We start from the raw sequence: 16,309 nt of genomic DNA on the forward strand, positions 1-16,309 counted from the left end.
CGAAGACGACGACGTCATCCAAGTAAACAAGACAGGTCTGCCACTTCAATCCTGCTAAAACCGTGTCCATCACGCGCTGGAACGTTGCAGGCGCCGAGCACAGTCCAAACGGCATAACCTTGAATTCATAGAGGCCGTCTGGCGTGATGAAGGCGGTCTTTTCGCGATCCCTTTCATCGACTTCTATTTGCCAGTAGCCAGACTTGAGGTCCATCGATGAGAAGTATTTAGCATTGCAGAGCCGATCTAATGCGTCGTCTATCCGTGGGAGGGGGTATACGTCTTTCTTCGTGATTTTGTTCAGTCGACGATAATCGACGCAGAAACGTAGGGTTCCGTCCTTTTTCTTCACTAAAACAACTGGAGACGCCCACGGGCTTTTCGACGGCTGGATGATGTCGTCGCGCAGCATTTCGTCGACTTGTTGTCTTATAGCTTCGCGTTCTCGCGTCGAAACTCGGTAAGGGCTCTGGCGTAGTGGTCGAGCGCTCTCTTCGGTGATTATGCGATGCTTTGCGACTGGTGTTTGTCGAATCCTTGATGACGTCGAAAAGCAGTCTTTGTATCGTCGAAGCAGACTTCTGAGCTGTTGCTGCTTAATCACGGGGAGACTTGGATTTATGTTGAAGTCTGGCTCGGGAACTACGGTCGTCGGGGTAGATGCAACAGAATCCGAGAGGACGAAGGCATCGCTGGTTTCCTGTATTTCCTCGATGAATGCGATCGTCGTGCCCTTGTTGATGTGCTTGAACTCCTGGCTGAAGTTTGTCAGCAACACTCTCGTGTTTCCTCCGTGCAGTCGAGCGATCCCTCTTGCGACGCAAATTTCACGGTCGAGTAGTAGACGTTGGTCGCCTTCGATGACGCCTTCTACGTCAGCGGGTGTTTCGGTGCCGACCGAAATAACGATGCTGGAGCGAGGCGGGATGCTCACTTGATCTTCGAGCACACTCAAGGCGTGGTGGCTACAAGGGCGCTCCGATGGTATCGCTTGATCTTCCGACACCGTTATTGACAGCGACTTCAGGTCGATGATGGCGCCGTGTTGGTTCAGGAAGTCCATGCCGAGAATGACGTCTCGTGAACACTGTTGCAGGATAACGAAGGTGGCAGGGTAAGTCCGGTCATGAATGGTAATTCTTGCCGTGCAGATTCCAGTCGGCGTAATGAGGTGCCCTCCAGCGGTCCGAATTTGGGGGCCCTCCCATGCAGTCTTAACCTTCTTCAACTGGGCGGCGATGCGTCCACTCATTACGGAGTAATCGGCCCCTGTGTCGACTAAGGCAGTGACTGCGTGGCCGTCGAGAAGCACGTCAAGGTCGGTGGTTCTTTGTCTGGCGTTACGGTTAGGTCGTGGCGTCGGATCACGGCTGCGTCGTGTTGAACTGAAGCTGGAACGTCGCTTCGTCAAGTCGTCTTTCGTCGGTGTAGTCTTGGCTTCCTGACTTCGTCGGGACGGCGGCGTGTCGTCATTAGGTCGTCGAGACGGTTTCTTCGTCGTCTTCGTCGGCGGCGGAGGATCTTCGTCAATTCGACGAACAGCAACCGCACCTCCATCGGTTGCTGCTTTTAGTTTTCCGGATATGGGCTCGCAGAGCGGCCCCGGGCTGGGCCGGTGTATGGTCGGTGCTGCGGCGACAGGTAGCGGCCTGGTGACGGCGAACGGGACGGTCGTCGAGGGCTCCACTGAGTAGCGGCGAGGTAATCGGCGATGTCACGAGGGCGTTCACCTTCCCTCGGGCGCTGTGCGTTCACGGCGAAGCCTCGCAATCCCAGGTCGCGGTATGGGCATCGGCGGTACACGTGCCCGGCTTCGCCGCAGTGGTAGCAGAGTGGGCGGTGGTCGGGGGCGCGCCAAATGTCCGTCTTCCTCGCGTAGGTGCGCTGGGCGACGGGTGGGCGTGCTGGCGGCGGCGGCGGCGGTGGACGACGGAATTGCGGCGTTACAGGGACCTGGCGTTGTCGCGGAGGGGGAGCTTGACGGCGTGCGATGGCGGCGTAAGTCATCGCTTCTGGCTGGGGCTGCGGTAATTGTGGTTGCACCTCAGGAACTCCTAGCGATCGGTGCACCTCTTCTTTCACGACGTCGGCGATCGAGGCCACTTGAGGCTGCGACGATGGCAAGACCTTGCGCAGTTCTTCGCGCACGATGGCCCTGATGGTCTCGCATAAATCGTCCGTGGCCAGTGATTGAATTCCGGAGTAGCTTGTTGGCTTGGTGCGTCGGTCAAATTGCCGGTTCCGCAATTCCAGTGTCTTCTCGATGCTCGTCGCCTCACGAAGAAACTCGTCGACGGTCTTCGGTGGACTTCTTACCATACCGGCGAAAAGTTCCTCCTTTACGCCACGCATCAGTAGACGTACTTTCTTCTCCTCGGACATTTCTGGGTCGGCGTGGCGGAACAGACGGCTCATTTCCTCAGTGAAAATCGCGATCGTCTCATTCGGCAGCTGCGCTCTTGTCTCCAGTAGAGCTTGGGCTCGTTCTTTTCGCACGACGCTTTGAAATGTTTTCAGGAAGCCGCTTCGGAAGAGGTCCCACGTCGTCAAGGTGGCTTCTCGATTCTCGAACCACGTCTTGGCGGCGTCCTCCAATGCGAAATAGACATGTCGTAGCTTGTCGTCGCTTGCCCAGTTGTTAAACGTAGCGACCCTCTCATACGTTTCCAGCCAGGTTTCCGGGTCCTCAAATGTGGAACCGCGGAACGTCGGTGGTTCCCTGGGCTGCTGCAGGACGATGGGGGACGCTGGGGCTGCCATTGCGGTTGCCTTGGCCACAATCTTCTTGGTCTTCTCAGGTAGAAGTCCGTGCTCCGGGGGCAGCTGTTGAAGACGGCGGCTTGCTCGGTGGTCCGGGATTACGTTGGTGTTCTGCTCGCGGTCTGGGCTGGGATCACGGCTTGTCGGGGGCGTCCTGTACATGGACGAAAAGCACCTCCACCAGATGTCACGTGGTAGTGACAGTGAAGAAAGAAGCAATAACACAGTAGCAATACTGTGAACGAGAAAACTAACTTTTATTGGGCGAACCTGTGCCCACAAAAACAGGCTACACTTATAGCACAACGATAGCGGCGAACACGGTCGGCGATCGTCGGAAAAACTCATGAGCGGGTCAAGCGCGTCGGCTTTTATAGATCAGTCGTCGAATGTTCCAGATTAACTGATGGGACCCGCGTGTCTTCCACAAAGTTCTACACTATTCGTGTCACGCGATGAAATCTGATAACACAAGGTTCAGCGACAACAGGCACGCGGATAGAAGCGTCGATAACTTTCCAGAAACTTCGGATACATGCAAGCGCGTCCCGCGCTGCGCGATAAGATTTGTTAGGCGGTGAAACCTGGTCGCCCGATAAATATAAATACACGTGTCAATATCATTCTACAGCTAATTACATTAAAGTACTCCTAAAAGAGTATTATTTAAGTTAGATATGCAGCTTATTCGTTTGGAAGTCTATCATCGTTGTCCGCGTGGCAATATACAACTTTGTTGCTTCCAAAATTCCAAGTGCCGCTCCTCAATTTGAATCCCCCGTGCCAAAACAGAAGAAATCATGTAATATCCACATCAACGCCTTTGCCGCTTTCTGTGTACCAGCCACTGCAGTCTCAACTTGCATCGGTGGCGTTCCTCGAACCACCTGCCTCGGCGAACGCCTCCTAAACAGCTGGCCTGGGCACTCTTCTTCATTGCGCTATGCTACTTGGACCAACGTGACTAGTGCCAAGCCCGGCGTGATGAAAGCGGTGACGTCAAAATGACTGCGGCTTACTCGGGATGATCCATATTAGATTCTATGGAAGTCGGACATGGCAGCACGACGTCGTGGGTCGATGTGCAGAGGCATTGTGCTTGTGGAGCACATGTGAAAATTAAAACAATACGTTATTCAAACACCGGAGCTCAAACTCAATTGATCTTTTGCAGTGAAACTGTTTATGGCTAGGTTTTGGCGGATCTAGTCGCCGTGGACATAGACCACCTATTCTACATACGGGGGTTGACCCGAAAATAGTGGAATACAGGGCCGACCCACGGCGAAGGTGAAGCAGGCGTTAAGCAATCCCCGTATGGGGGCCGATCCCGAGGATAGTGCAATGCTGGGCCAACCCTCGGTGGAGATAAAGCAGGCTTTAGGCACTACCTGTACGTTGGCCGATACCAAAGTTAGTGCAAGGCCGGCCGACCCGCAGTGGAGGTTAGGCAGGCTTTAAGCACTCCACTTACCTGGACCCATCCCGAAGATAGTGCAATGCCATGCCGATCCGCGATGGAGGTGAAGCAGGCACTAAGCACTGCCCATACGTGGGCCGACCCCGAAGATAGTGCAATGCCGGGCCCACCTGCGGTGGAGTTGAAGCAGGCGTTAAGCACTACTTGTACGTTGGCCGAAGCTGAAGTATGTGTAATGTCGGGGCGACCAGCGGTGGAGGTGCAGTTCGCCAGTAAGGGGCCCACATTTACAGTTTCGCTGATGATCCTTCTTCACAGGGTGGAAGGGCACCAAATTTTTATTCCTTCAGTTCCCAGCCAACGAAGCTACCGCACCGCTCGTGGCATAGCTTGGCATCGTCTTCTTTCTTAGGGCTATCGCGTCGATGTCGCTAGCGCTACATAGCTCCCCGTCTATAGAGCAGCATGATCTGAAACAATATCAACACGTCCACGAAACTCGCCGGACTGAAGACTAGCGTGAGCACCATGTGCAGTAGAGCTGCCCAGTTACTGGTGGACGCCTGAATAATGCCCAATTGGATCCAACATGTTCTCAAACTCTGCACATGCAACTTTGAGATTGTCTCGAGCAAGTCGACGTGACCGGAAGAATGCAGGAGGTCCGGAAGTGATGATGTGGTGTAGCAGGTCGCGGCAGATGCGTTTCTTCCAGTTCGGCTATGCAGCGTGTTCGAAAAATTCTCGTAACGAAACCGCGAATGGTCCACTGGAAACCGTAGCGCAAGAGAACCCTAAATCTATTATTTCCAGCGCAGAAATGCCTTGCACAGAGAGATAGGTTATCGCATCCAGCAGAGGTTGTGGTTTGACGCCTACAATGAGGCCATGGTCGGTGAGGCAATGAGCACCGATAATAGCAGAACTGATGCCTGCAACCATGCACAATTATCGGAACGTTCTTCGCAGGCCCAGCTGAAGTGTGAGCGAGCGTAGTCGAAATAGCGGAATTCGACTTCCATTCACGGCTTACAAGTATAAAAGGCAGAAGCTGTGCGATGCGCTCACGTAGCAGATAGAGTGGTGACCTGTTCACCCGTGTAGATCAAAAGACGTTGCGTTATCATCGATGACGTAGAAGTGACGCCATGGGCTGGGGCCATAGCCGCTCGTCGCCGTTATTATCCAGCCGGATGGTTTCCCGACCTAGTACAAAGGAGGCGGCGACGTGTTTCCATACCAAAACGGCAGTGATACCAGTAGATGGTTGACTGATCTGCTGCACTGTAGCGCTGGCACTCACTGAATGGACCGCGTGGTCGAAATTGAGAGCGGCGACGACGCCGGGGACGAGCGGACACGTTCCTACAAGTGGTCGCAACCAGAAGCTCGTACAGTCTGTCGCACAGCTCAGCGAAGGCGAATGTTGTCGACGCTGTCTCCAGGCGGTTTGGAAGTGAAGAACGCGCAGTGTACGACGCTGATGCCGGCATCACAGCTGCAACCAGCGGAAGTTGATTGAAAACTTCAATCACCTTGTCGGCCAATGCAGCGAGCTCTGACAGATCCTGGGATGAAGCACTGGCCAGCACCATCGTGACTTGGGTGGGCACGCGCAGAATAAATTGCTCGTGTACGAGGGCTTTGTCCATGGTGGAAGCGCGGGGGCCGAGATGGTTAAGCATTCATCGCAGTAACTGGTTTGGGGGTTGATTGACCAGTTGCTCAAGTGAGAGAAGCTGCTGTATTCGTGAGCGCTCAGCCGTGGCTGCCTGATCCAGTATTGTGGCTTTGATTGCATCATGAGGCGATGCTGGGAGGGTGTGCATGAATGAAAGAAGGTCGGAAATCTCGTCCATGGCGGCCGTTGGAAGCACGTCGACCACAAGGAAGTAGTTGCGGGTGTGTGACGTTATCCACGAGAGTTCAAACAGGGCGTTGATTTGCATGACCCAGGTAGTGGGGTTCCGCTGCGAAAATTCTGCCAGGCGGACGACGTTCCAGACAACCGCAGCTGTTGAAGCGGCTCAGAGGCTTCCGGGTTGATGGAGGCGTGCTGACGTTCGTTCTCGGTGATCGACATGGATGAACTTTGATTTTTTGTGGGGGGCGTTATCAGGCACACGTTTCGAGTTGATCCAGACCTTCGCGGTCACCAATTGTGGACCACATGAGAGAGAGAAAACGACACGTTATTCCAGCAGCGGAGCTGAAATTCAACTTAACGATTACTTATTCAGTTCCCAGCCAACCAAACTCCCGCGCCTCTCGTGGCATCGCCTGAAATCGTCTTCTTTCCCCAGGCATTCACGCCGATGGCGCTGACACTACATGCTATCTAAAAGGCGTTGCCTCGGCCAAGGCGTCCTAGTACGGGTACACTGTTCTTTGCGTATGAGCGTAAAGAGCCATTTTATCTCGGCTTCCGATTTCACAGTTCCCACTGCTGACTGTGAAATGTTTTATTTGTTGCCAGACTAAAGTTGTCTTAATACCTGATCCAGTTTCTTGCGCGCGTACACGACAACAATATCGCATGGTAGAGCCTTCTGCACGACATCAATCAGCATGGTTGAGAGACAGAGAGTTGGTACGTTTGGTACGTGAAAATTGGTACACATGCTCGAAACCTGGTGCATCACCACCCGAATTGACAGGAAGTACGTTGTAAAGTGCTCACAGGTTGTGGTGTTCTCTCTTCTTGCGTTCGCCAAAGCATTTTTTAGACAGTCTTGACAAGTAATTTCAGAAGTTGGTAAACGGACAATAGCTGCCGCCGCCGCAGCAGCAGCACCCTCGCAACGATATGCTTTAAATATAAAAGTGCGATCGTGGCCAATATAGGGATGTTCAGTTGAACCGTTTGGTCACCTGCTCCCAGAAACCTGACCATGCCATCTCTAAATACGACTATGTGAATTCCAATAATCAGCAGTCGTGGACCAATACTTGGCAAAAGGCAGAAACTGTCAGGATTGCATTCTAGGGATAAGTGTCTACTGAACTCTCAGCATATTTTAGAACGGCGGCATTGCAGGGAATCTCAGCAAGCACGATTGTACGTGATCATTATATTCCGCAGGAGTCAGAAGAGAGGGAGAGGGCTCTTTATTAGAAAAACAGAGAATTTTGCCGGCGTGTATATAACCGCTGGCATGCTACTCTGTATAGGGATGGGGAATGGGATTAAAAGATTCCAGATGAGAGTGGAAGAAAAAGAGGATAAAAATAAATATGAAATGTCCGAGTGGACCTGATACTAATATTTACAGGTGACATGGCGGGTAAATTTAGGATTTGTATAGGAAGTGTGCAATTTTTAAAGCTTTCATATTAGACCAATTTCTGTCAGGTATTTGAACAATAAATCCAAAACCCATCGCTGTTTTGAAGGGCCGGGTATTGGACCTAAGATGCTCGGTAACGTTAACAGTTTGTGGCAAATCATGTTCATTTGGAGTCAGAAATTTCACTCGCAGCTCGTTGTTGGCTATGTGCCGTTCGAAAGTCACGCCAAGGTTCGAGTGGTCGGTGTTTCTGGGACACAGGCGGTGAAAAATAGCTAGCTTGTAATTTGTTGACAGTAGATTTGCAAGTAGCAGCCTGGCTTCCTGTAAAATCTTCTTATTCTGTGCATTTCGAGCTGACCACTTCGTATTGAGGCATTTCATCAGTGTAGCTCCTCTGGAGCCCGTAGACAACCGTCTGGTATCCACGTCGGTCACGAAAGATGCCTTGTTCAGTATTCGCCCAATGAAGCTCGAGGCGGTCTAATGCAAGGTCTCGCGAAGCGTGCGGAGAAGGAAACTTAGCACTTAGGTTAATTGCGCCGAAATGCAGAACCTTTAACCACACGCGAGAAAACTGGATCGAGAACCAGGTACTTCTTGGTCCAACGACGTTTTCTTTTCCGTTACTTTTTGGTAATTCTGCCTTGGGCAATGGTCTAAATTCGGCGTCATTCGTAAAACACTGTCATAACGTTCTGGAGCACTTGGGCACTTAAATTATTGCAAAGGCCAAAAAATAACCTCACCAATTTCAACTTTACCAAGTTCTAAATCAGATGGATAGAAAACGTTTCAGCTTGGACGAAATGTTGGGACTATGGCCTCGAATATCGCAGCTAAAGAAGGCTCCAAAAGTGCTGCTGCGATTTTTAAAGGCTACACGATTGAGTGACCGTCTATGATCCTCACTGAGGACCGTCTGTGATACAGAGCAGAAAGCTGCTACTATGCCGCTGATATCCACAGCCGGGTGTCCCTTCTCTTAATCTTCTCCTTACCTTTTGAATTTTCCTCCAGTGCAAGGTACCCAACCAGGCTCAGTCATGGGCAAACTCCCTGCTTTTCATTTTTCCTTTTCTTCCTCACTTTCTCTCCATACACATCACTCATAACCTGGCGCTTACTTTCCCCAAACATAAAGAAGATGCCAAGTTTACTTTACCGAGCAAACTGCGGGGAAAGATAGAAAAGCTAGAGTTGAGTAATTTCTTGCGAAGGTCTTATTAAAACAAAAAAATGAAGCTATTGCTACAAACTCCACATAAAATGTCCCTCATTGAAACCAAATATAAACTTCGTGTAGCACTGAGTTCTCTCGGCACACTTCGAAACAGCCTAAAATGGCCACATGGTCTAAATGGCCATATAAATGACTCTCGAACACTTGTTAAAAAATTTTTGATAAAGGCTGTATTTTACCTGCATGCATTTTTCCCACACATACATCTTCGCACTATAATTTGCCCTGACGTTTTCCCATATTTGCGAAATTTGATTGTCGTCGCACTTGTACGTATCCCTCGAGAGAAGGCTATAGATTATGCTGCATGTAATGGTAACACCCAACGCTCAGGAGCATTTGGGTACGCTGTTATTGCAAAAACGACAGTTAACTCACGGGCACTTCTAACATTTATTACACATTACCCCGTATAATGCCCCTCATTTCCGCCAATAACAAACAAGGTGCTTTGTCAATTTCACCGAGGACACCAAATAAGCCAAGTAGGAACCTCGTATGACGCCTTTCCACCAAGATAAAACAAGCTTTAAGTAATCATACGAAAACATTTCAATTAAGCTATGAACACGAAAATTTCTGCACACATTATACTTAACATGCGGATGTATTCCTAGTCGAGGCGAACATACTTTATCGCGAATAATGCGTTTCGGTGGAATACTTACACAAGTTTGCTATTTTGACCACTTTTTACGGGCGCGTATTCATATGGCAGGATGCAGTGAGATTTCAATTTGCCGCAATATTTTAAGAAATGTTCAAAATCGTACGTAATCTCATTTATTCATGATCGAATTTCAACGCTCAATTCGTGTAATATAGATTTCTGGAGGCCCCAAAACGTTGGGCTTGCAAGACATTGGGGCCCAAAGCTGCGTTGTATTGGAATATCGAAGATTCACTCAACGGGACCCCGAACTGAGGTATCGACAGCGTGTGCGGCGGCAGTATACGCCTCGCAAAAGATGACTTAGCATGGGATACATCGAAGAGGACGTTTTTCGGAGAATGTTACGCTTTGAGAAGCAACACTGACGAGTTCCCATCTGCTCTCTGAATTCCTCAAACGAGAGAACATTCAGGGTGTAGACGTCCTGGAAAGAATCTCTACTGATGGGCCTGCGTCGGCTTGCCTACCATAATAGATCGTGCGATTTGGAGGAACCTTTCGGATGCCATACTTCCGTGATGTAGAGCATTTTAGCCTCTGTTTTCGGCCACACTGAGACCACATTCCGTAACCTGCTGTCTTTAACGAGTGATCGGTGGCTGAGTTTTGCGAATTTCGCTAAGCATTCCCAGGTACGTACACCATGTTGCATTCACGTTGAAAGCTCGTTGTTTCGTTTCAGCGACTCTTGCCGCTGCAGATGTGTAAACAAGAAAAGTAACTTTCAGTAAGGGGTTACTTAGCCCATAAGATTCTCCATGAAACTCATTAAATTACCTGGTGTTATTGCTGCTGCAAGAATGGCATCCTAGATTTTCAATTTCAGGCCGTACATGAACGCTTCGCGCCGTTCGCGAACTTCCGAAGTTTCGTCGATGACACTGCGTGACCCATCTGACCACAAACCTAAAAGGAGCAGCCGTACTTCACTGGGAACAAACGACAACGCGTTGTGAAATATCTCCATGACAAAACGCACGGTTAAGTTCAAAATAGAAGATTGCGGCGGATACAGATACGGCACGTTTGGCTAGGGAAGCACCTGGCATGACGTGCCGCTCCCTTTATGTCGCGATAAGTGATCATGAAAACTTCGTCCGGCATTTCGTTACGAGGCTTTTCCGTCCGACGTAATAGCGCTTCTAGAGCGTTGGATTTCGATATTGTCTAAGTTGAGTGTTGAAGTTGGACGACAAATGTCTTAAAATAGGTGATATATTCTATATCTCCGAATTTTTTATATGAGAAACTGCCCCAATGTACATATACAATATAAATTTTCCGAGCGCTTTCAATACTTCGGCGACTGACGTTCTTGTCACAAAAACTGTATGCCTCTCCTTACAACTAATTTGCAAAAATGCCATGTTCACTGCGCTCATGCGCCCATTATCTTAAAAAATCTTCAGGTATAAGCATTTATTGAATTACAGGCGATAATACAGACAGAATAAGGGACCTCAAATGTGGCAGGGATATTGAAGTTCATAAGTTGATTCAAGATTATGGTTGCCACTTACAGCAAATTAAATGATAATCGTTATTTCTTTGTTCTACACAGGTCGAATACACTGCGAGATCCATGTGCGAGAACAAGGAATTCCAAAAAAATATATAGATCTGATACACCCTACCTGCAATGGGCTGTTTTGGGAGCTCTGCAGATACGACACTATGCACCAAATTTACAGTTCAAAGTGTTAATTCCTCTTTATGAATGTGTAATTTAGTGGGTGCCTTTTTTTCCTATATCATTCTTCAGAATGACCTACAAAGATGAAGTTTTTCTTACAGATTGCATATATAATCATTCGAAAGTTTTGGCCTGCCGTGATCATCGATCCGCTACCGCGAAATGTGAAATGCGCATGCGCGATCCCTCTTCTCACGGCGACTGCTACAATACTGTCGCTGGCTGCAGCGAAATTCCGTGTTCTGCACCGGTAACTGGAACCGGTTACTGTCTGACGTAAAAAAACTAACAAAATATAGTGGCGTCAAGATTGCGCTTCGTATATGAAGAGCGCGCGTGATTGAGTCACTGCATCGATTGGAAGTAGTTGTCACGAGGAGTTTTGCACACGCACTCGGACAGCGGAAAGCGTTCAGCAATTGTGCGAGCCAACACGCATGACGGCTCCTGGGCACCATCCACTTGAGAGATAAATGTACTCGTATCACGTCTTTCGTTCACTGCAGTGGTTTAGTACTGGCCTAAAGAATACGTTGTTGCGCCAGAAAAGGAAAATAAAGACTTGGGAAGGAAGAGTACGAAACGACAGATTGAGTACTCTTCCTTCTCAAGTCTTTATTTTCCTTTTTTGGCGCAACAATATATTCTTTAGATCCCAACCAACTCGCCCAGCAACAAGTTCTACTCAAGTACTGGCCACTCTTTGTAAGAGCAGGCCCGTGTATTTCTAAATTGCTTTATTTCACTTAAGAAAATTCATTGCCAGACAGAAATAGTAGCCGAATTTCCCGACACCGTAAGTTGTGACAGCAGCGAACAGCTCGACCGGAGTATCGAAGCAACCAACAGCCGGCATGTTGCTTCCGTGGCAGAAAATGCAGTGTTAGGAATTCTTCTATGCCGGCGTTAATATTCACCTAATCGCAGGATGGCTAGCAGGTGCAATCAACTTAAGTAATGCTGTGAGTTGTTCTCGGCCTTCGGCTTCTCAGCGCAAAGACAACGAAGGCGCATAAGTGGTATTAAAGATCACGCGTGCGCAGTTCAAGCGGTGAGGTGGACAGGTAGCAGCTGTCGCAGGAGGAGTGCTTGCACATGAGCCGTTGCCTTCTCGCGGTAGCGGATCTCACATCTAGATATGCTATAACTCTTTGTTAAACAGAACATATGCGACAAAAGAAGGAGAAAATAAAGTGATGTGAAACGAAAATAAACTACTGGCTATCACACATCATTTATTTGATGCGCTTCTGTCTGCGTCGTACGTTTTGTCTCCAGCCCGTTTCAGTGAGAACATTTCAGCGCAATAATTTACAGTTTGGCCAAGAAGCCATCGATCCTATATATCGTACCTTACTATGAAAAACACAGCAGACCTGTGGTAGCTTGGAGAGGCTTAGCTATGCTTCCAGCAAAGCTGTTTCTTTCCACCAGTTGCATTAGGAACTTTAATTCCGTGCAATTAGACCAGATGCTTTACAACGTTGCCCGCTCGAAACTATATCGCTCGCTCGAAAAATGCTCGAAACTATGTCACAAACGTTTCCTTGTTGAGGAATATTGTTATTTAATTTGTAATTTCACCCGAACGGCGTAGCAGTGAGATAGAAAAATTTAGAGTTTCAGCTAAACATCCTCGGATGGTGTTTTAGCTACACACGGGCGCGACACGTTGGTACGATGTAGCAGGTAAAGCAACTTCTTCTGGTCAGAACTAACAAAATACCGGCATCCGCCTCGCACCCCATAACGCTGAGATCATGATAAATTCTCCATTGCAAGAGACGTTGCAGGTGTAACACTCAGATCGTGCAACAGATCGCAATGACGGCAACCAGTCGGTGTTAGTCAGTGCCGAGTGAAATATTACGCAATACTCATTTGAGGTTTACTGTATCTTCCGCTCAGGCCGTTGGGTGAATATACAGGCTCGTCAGGAACGCTAGTGTAGTTAGTTAGCAGTTTTCCTGTCCGCATCCGTTAGCAAAAATGTGCACCGATCCCGGCGGCAGTACAGGGCCAGGTCCAATGGCTTGTACCCTGTAAGGCAGAGGTTTCAAGCAGTCAGCAGAGTGAAGCGAACAGCGCATACGTTCTTTCGCATAATGCATACACGTACAGAACAGTATATGTTTTAATAAAAAACAAGCACAAAGCTATCATCTGAACCACATACGCGCTTCTGATAACAATGCGAAGCACGTAGAAGTCCCTGAATACGTTTCCCGGCCAAGATTGTAGTTACGAAAGCTGCCGCGACGACTGCAGCCGGCAGCATGGGGAGTGACGTCCCTGGTCTTTCGCATATAAAAGAACCAGCATAACAACTGGTTTCACTGTTGTTGCAGCACCGCTATGGTTGGGGGGGTGCTGTCAAAAGAGGGAGAGAGCAAAGAGAGGTCAACCACATGCGCGCCTCGTTAACTAGCCTGAACTGGGGTTAAGGAAAAGGGCGAAAGAATAGAAAGAGGAAAAGAAAAAGAGAGTGATTACTGAGTGCACGTGGGAGTGCGCACAGGGACACTATAAGCGGTCTCTTAAACCCGTGGACTTAAAGTAGTGTATTAGAGCACGAATTGCTGTTTGTGCCAGTGACAGGTGTAGCCACGCATTACATAATTTCCTCCACAGTTGTAGTGGAGGTTTCGGAGAGCTTCGCTTGACATGCACTTTCGCTGGCCACCATGCAGGTAGCCCGTATGATCAACAGAGTATCTAGCAAGAGACACGGTATGAAGGAGAGCGACACACTTAGGCTAGTTACGAGCCTCGTGGTTAGCAGAGTGGTGCATAGCCTTCCCTACCACAAATGCACCAAGCAAGAAGAAGAACAAGCGGACGCCATACTGCAAAAGGCGTACAAAACTGCGCTTCACCTGCCGCAGCGCACATCGACCGAGAAACTGCTGGCCCTGGGACTGCACAATACCTTCAATGAACTAAGAGAAGCACTACTATGCTCTCAGGCACGTAGGTTGATGCAGACCCCCACGGGAAGGGTGCTCCTGCGAAGATATGGCGGCGGCAACATGATTCAAGAGATCGAACGCACCGAGGCCATTTCTGACAAGTATCGCAGTACACTGCGAGTCGCACCGATACCCAAGAATATGGACCGGAACCTGCACAAGGCGCGTAGAGAAGCAAGAGCGGAGTACGTGCAGAGAACCTTGGCGAACAAGGACAACACAAGGTATACGGACGCGGCAACGTTCGTCAAAGACGGAAGACACAACAGCAGAGCAGTGGCGTCGGTGGTTAATTCGGACCTCAAGGAGATCACCAGCGCATCACTACAGGACTGCATGATAGTCGAGGCCAAAGAGGCAGCTGTGGCTCTGGCAGCACTGGAGGGCTATCGATCTGGCAGGTCCCTAACAATAATAACAGACTCTCAAGCAGCATGCCGTAATTATACAAACGGCAGAATTGGGCGCAGAGCACGCCACATACTCTGCTCATGCGACCCGGGAAACAAAGTTCAGCATACCATAATCTGGGTACCAGGGCACACTGGCATAACAGGGAACCTAGAGGCGGATAGGATAGCTCGAGGGCATACCAACCGGGCGTCCGACACATCCAGCCTTGAGGAAGCCGAGTCAGTAACCATGGGCTACTCAGATATCCTAAATTATTATAAAGGGGTCAGACTGAAGTACCCACCCCCGGATAAGGATCCAAGCAGAGATGATGCTGTTGCATGGCGGCAACTGCAGACCGGTACTTTCTCGAATCTAAACCTTCTGAACAAAATTTTCCCTACACAATATGAGGCTAAGTGCCCATGGTGCGGAGAGAAACCAGATCTGTACCACATATCATGGGCCTGTCAAAATATTGAGTCCCCAACTATCTATAAAATTAAAAACCCGAGTGCGGAACAGTGGGAGAGTATGCTTTCCAGCGTAAGCTTGAACGGCCAAAAGCGCCTAGTAGAGCGAGCTCGCGGGTTGGCCATACTCAGTGGAGCCTTGGACTAGGGCACCAACCCTGTGATTGCAGAAAGAAGAATCCATCAGAAGATGGAAGAGGCCGTCTGAAGCCGCGAAGATCTCTTTTCTAGAGCCCAATAAATGTTTTCCGATCCGATCGCTGGCTCAGGATGGCGAGTGATTTTTTATGGGTGTTCGCACAATGCTCAGGGAGAAAGCTGGCCTGGCTCAATCGCCAAGGCAATTTAGTAAAGCGTAAATTGACGGTGTGTCCACTTCGCTTTGGACTGTGATAACGTTTTGAGTTGTGCCGCAGTGATTACGACCTATCATAGAGGCATATATGGTACGTTCGGAATAAAAAGAGTTTGAAATCGTTAGCAAACATACCTTCCCTGTTAAGTGCCGCTTGAGCGCTGTCTCGGCGTGTATCAGAGGCAACCACGCCATTGACGTTGCAATGCCTCGAACCTGTTGCAATTCATGGGACCGTGCTGATGCGCACGTATTTTGAATAGATTATGCGCACGCGTGCTGAAAATAGGAGCAATATTTTATCCTATATAAAAACGAAAGGAAAAACTAAATTTACACGTTTTCCTTAGCGACAATGCACATTGTATCGCACGGTTTCGCGGTTGACCTAAATAATAAAGACAGAAACATGAGTAAAGAAACAAAAAGCACTTAGTTGTCACAATATGTGCACTATATGGATGTGGTGTTGCTTCTAGTTGTACCGTACATGTGCATTCTTCTGGGTAGGTGAAACATTACCAGACAATGTGACCTGCAATGTTCGATCATGTTGGTACTTTATAAGCCCTTTTCACACACTAGCTATTCGTGCAAAATTTTAAAATACAGTATTTTTTGTGGTAGTTCCTAGCAAAGTATATATTTGCTTCACTCCTGTCCAAGGGGACACTACGCAGGCGTTCACTGTCATGAATTCCCTGAAGAATATCGTCAAGAAGAAGCGCTACTCCGCTCTTATTTTCGCTCTTGCACTATGTCAAGGCATATTTCTCAGGCTCGTAATGTGTGGCCAGGGTTCTGCTGTTTTCAAGGACCTCATTGACGTAAGCATTTTTATTTTATATGCTTAGTACAGCACGCACATCTGTGTACAGTCAGTCTAGTTATGGACATACCAAACAAATGCTTAACGGGGCCCTAAACCACTTCTTATGGAAGGGGATAAATTCATTTAAAGTTAAAATGGACTTTTCAGAAATACTTTGCCACGAAAAGTACTTCAAGACGTTGAGCAGAAGCGGCGTTATTTGGCAATCCAA

General features: G+C 48.8%; 1 long non-coding RNA gene across 1 annotated transcript in view; it reads left to right on the forward strand.

The window, feature by feature from the left end:
- Positions 1–12,292, forward strand: part of LOC135897066 (uncharacterized) — a 32,448-nt gene extending 20,156 nt beyond the window's left edge. Inside the window, exon 5 of the long non-coding RNA XR_010562886.1 lies at positions 10,945–12,292. This is a non-coding gene — a long non-coding RNA (uncharacterized lncRNA). The remainder of the gene's footprint in view (positions 1–10,944) is intronic.
- The last annotated feature ends 4,017 nt before the right edge of the window (positions 12,293–16,309 follow it).

This window comes from Dermacentor albipictus, chromosome 5, assembly GCF_038994185.2.
Source record: "Dermacentor albipictus isolate Rhodes 1998 colony chromosome 5, USDA_Dalb.pri_finalv2, whole genome shotgun sequence".
In the NCBI taxonomy this organism is placed as follows: Eukaryota; Metazoa; Arthropoda; class Arachnida; order Ixodida; family Ixodidae; genus Dermacentor; species Dermacentor albipictus.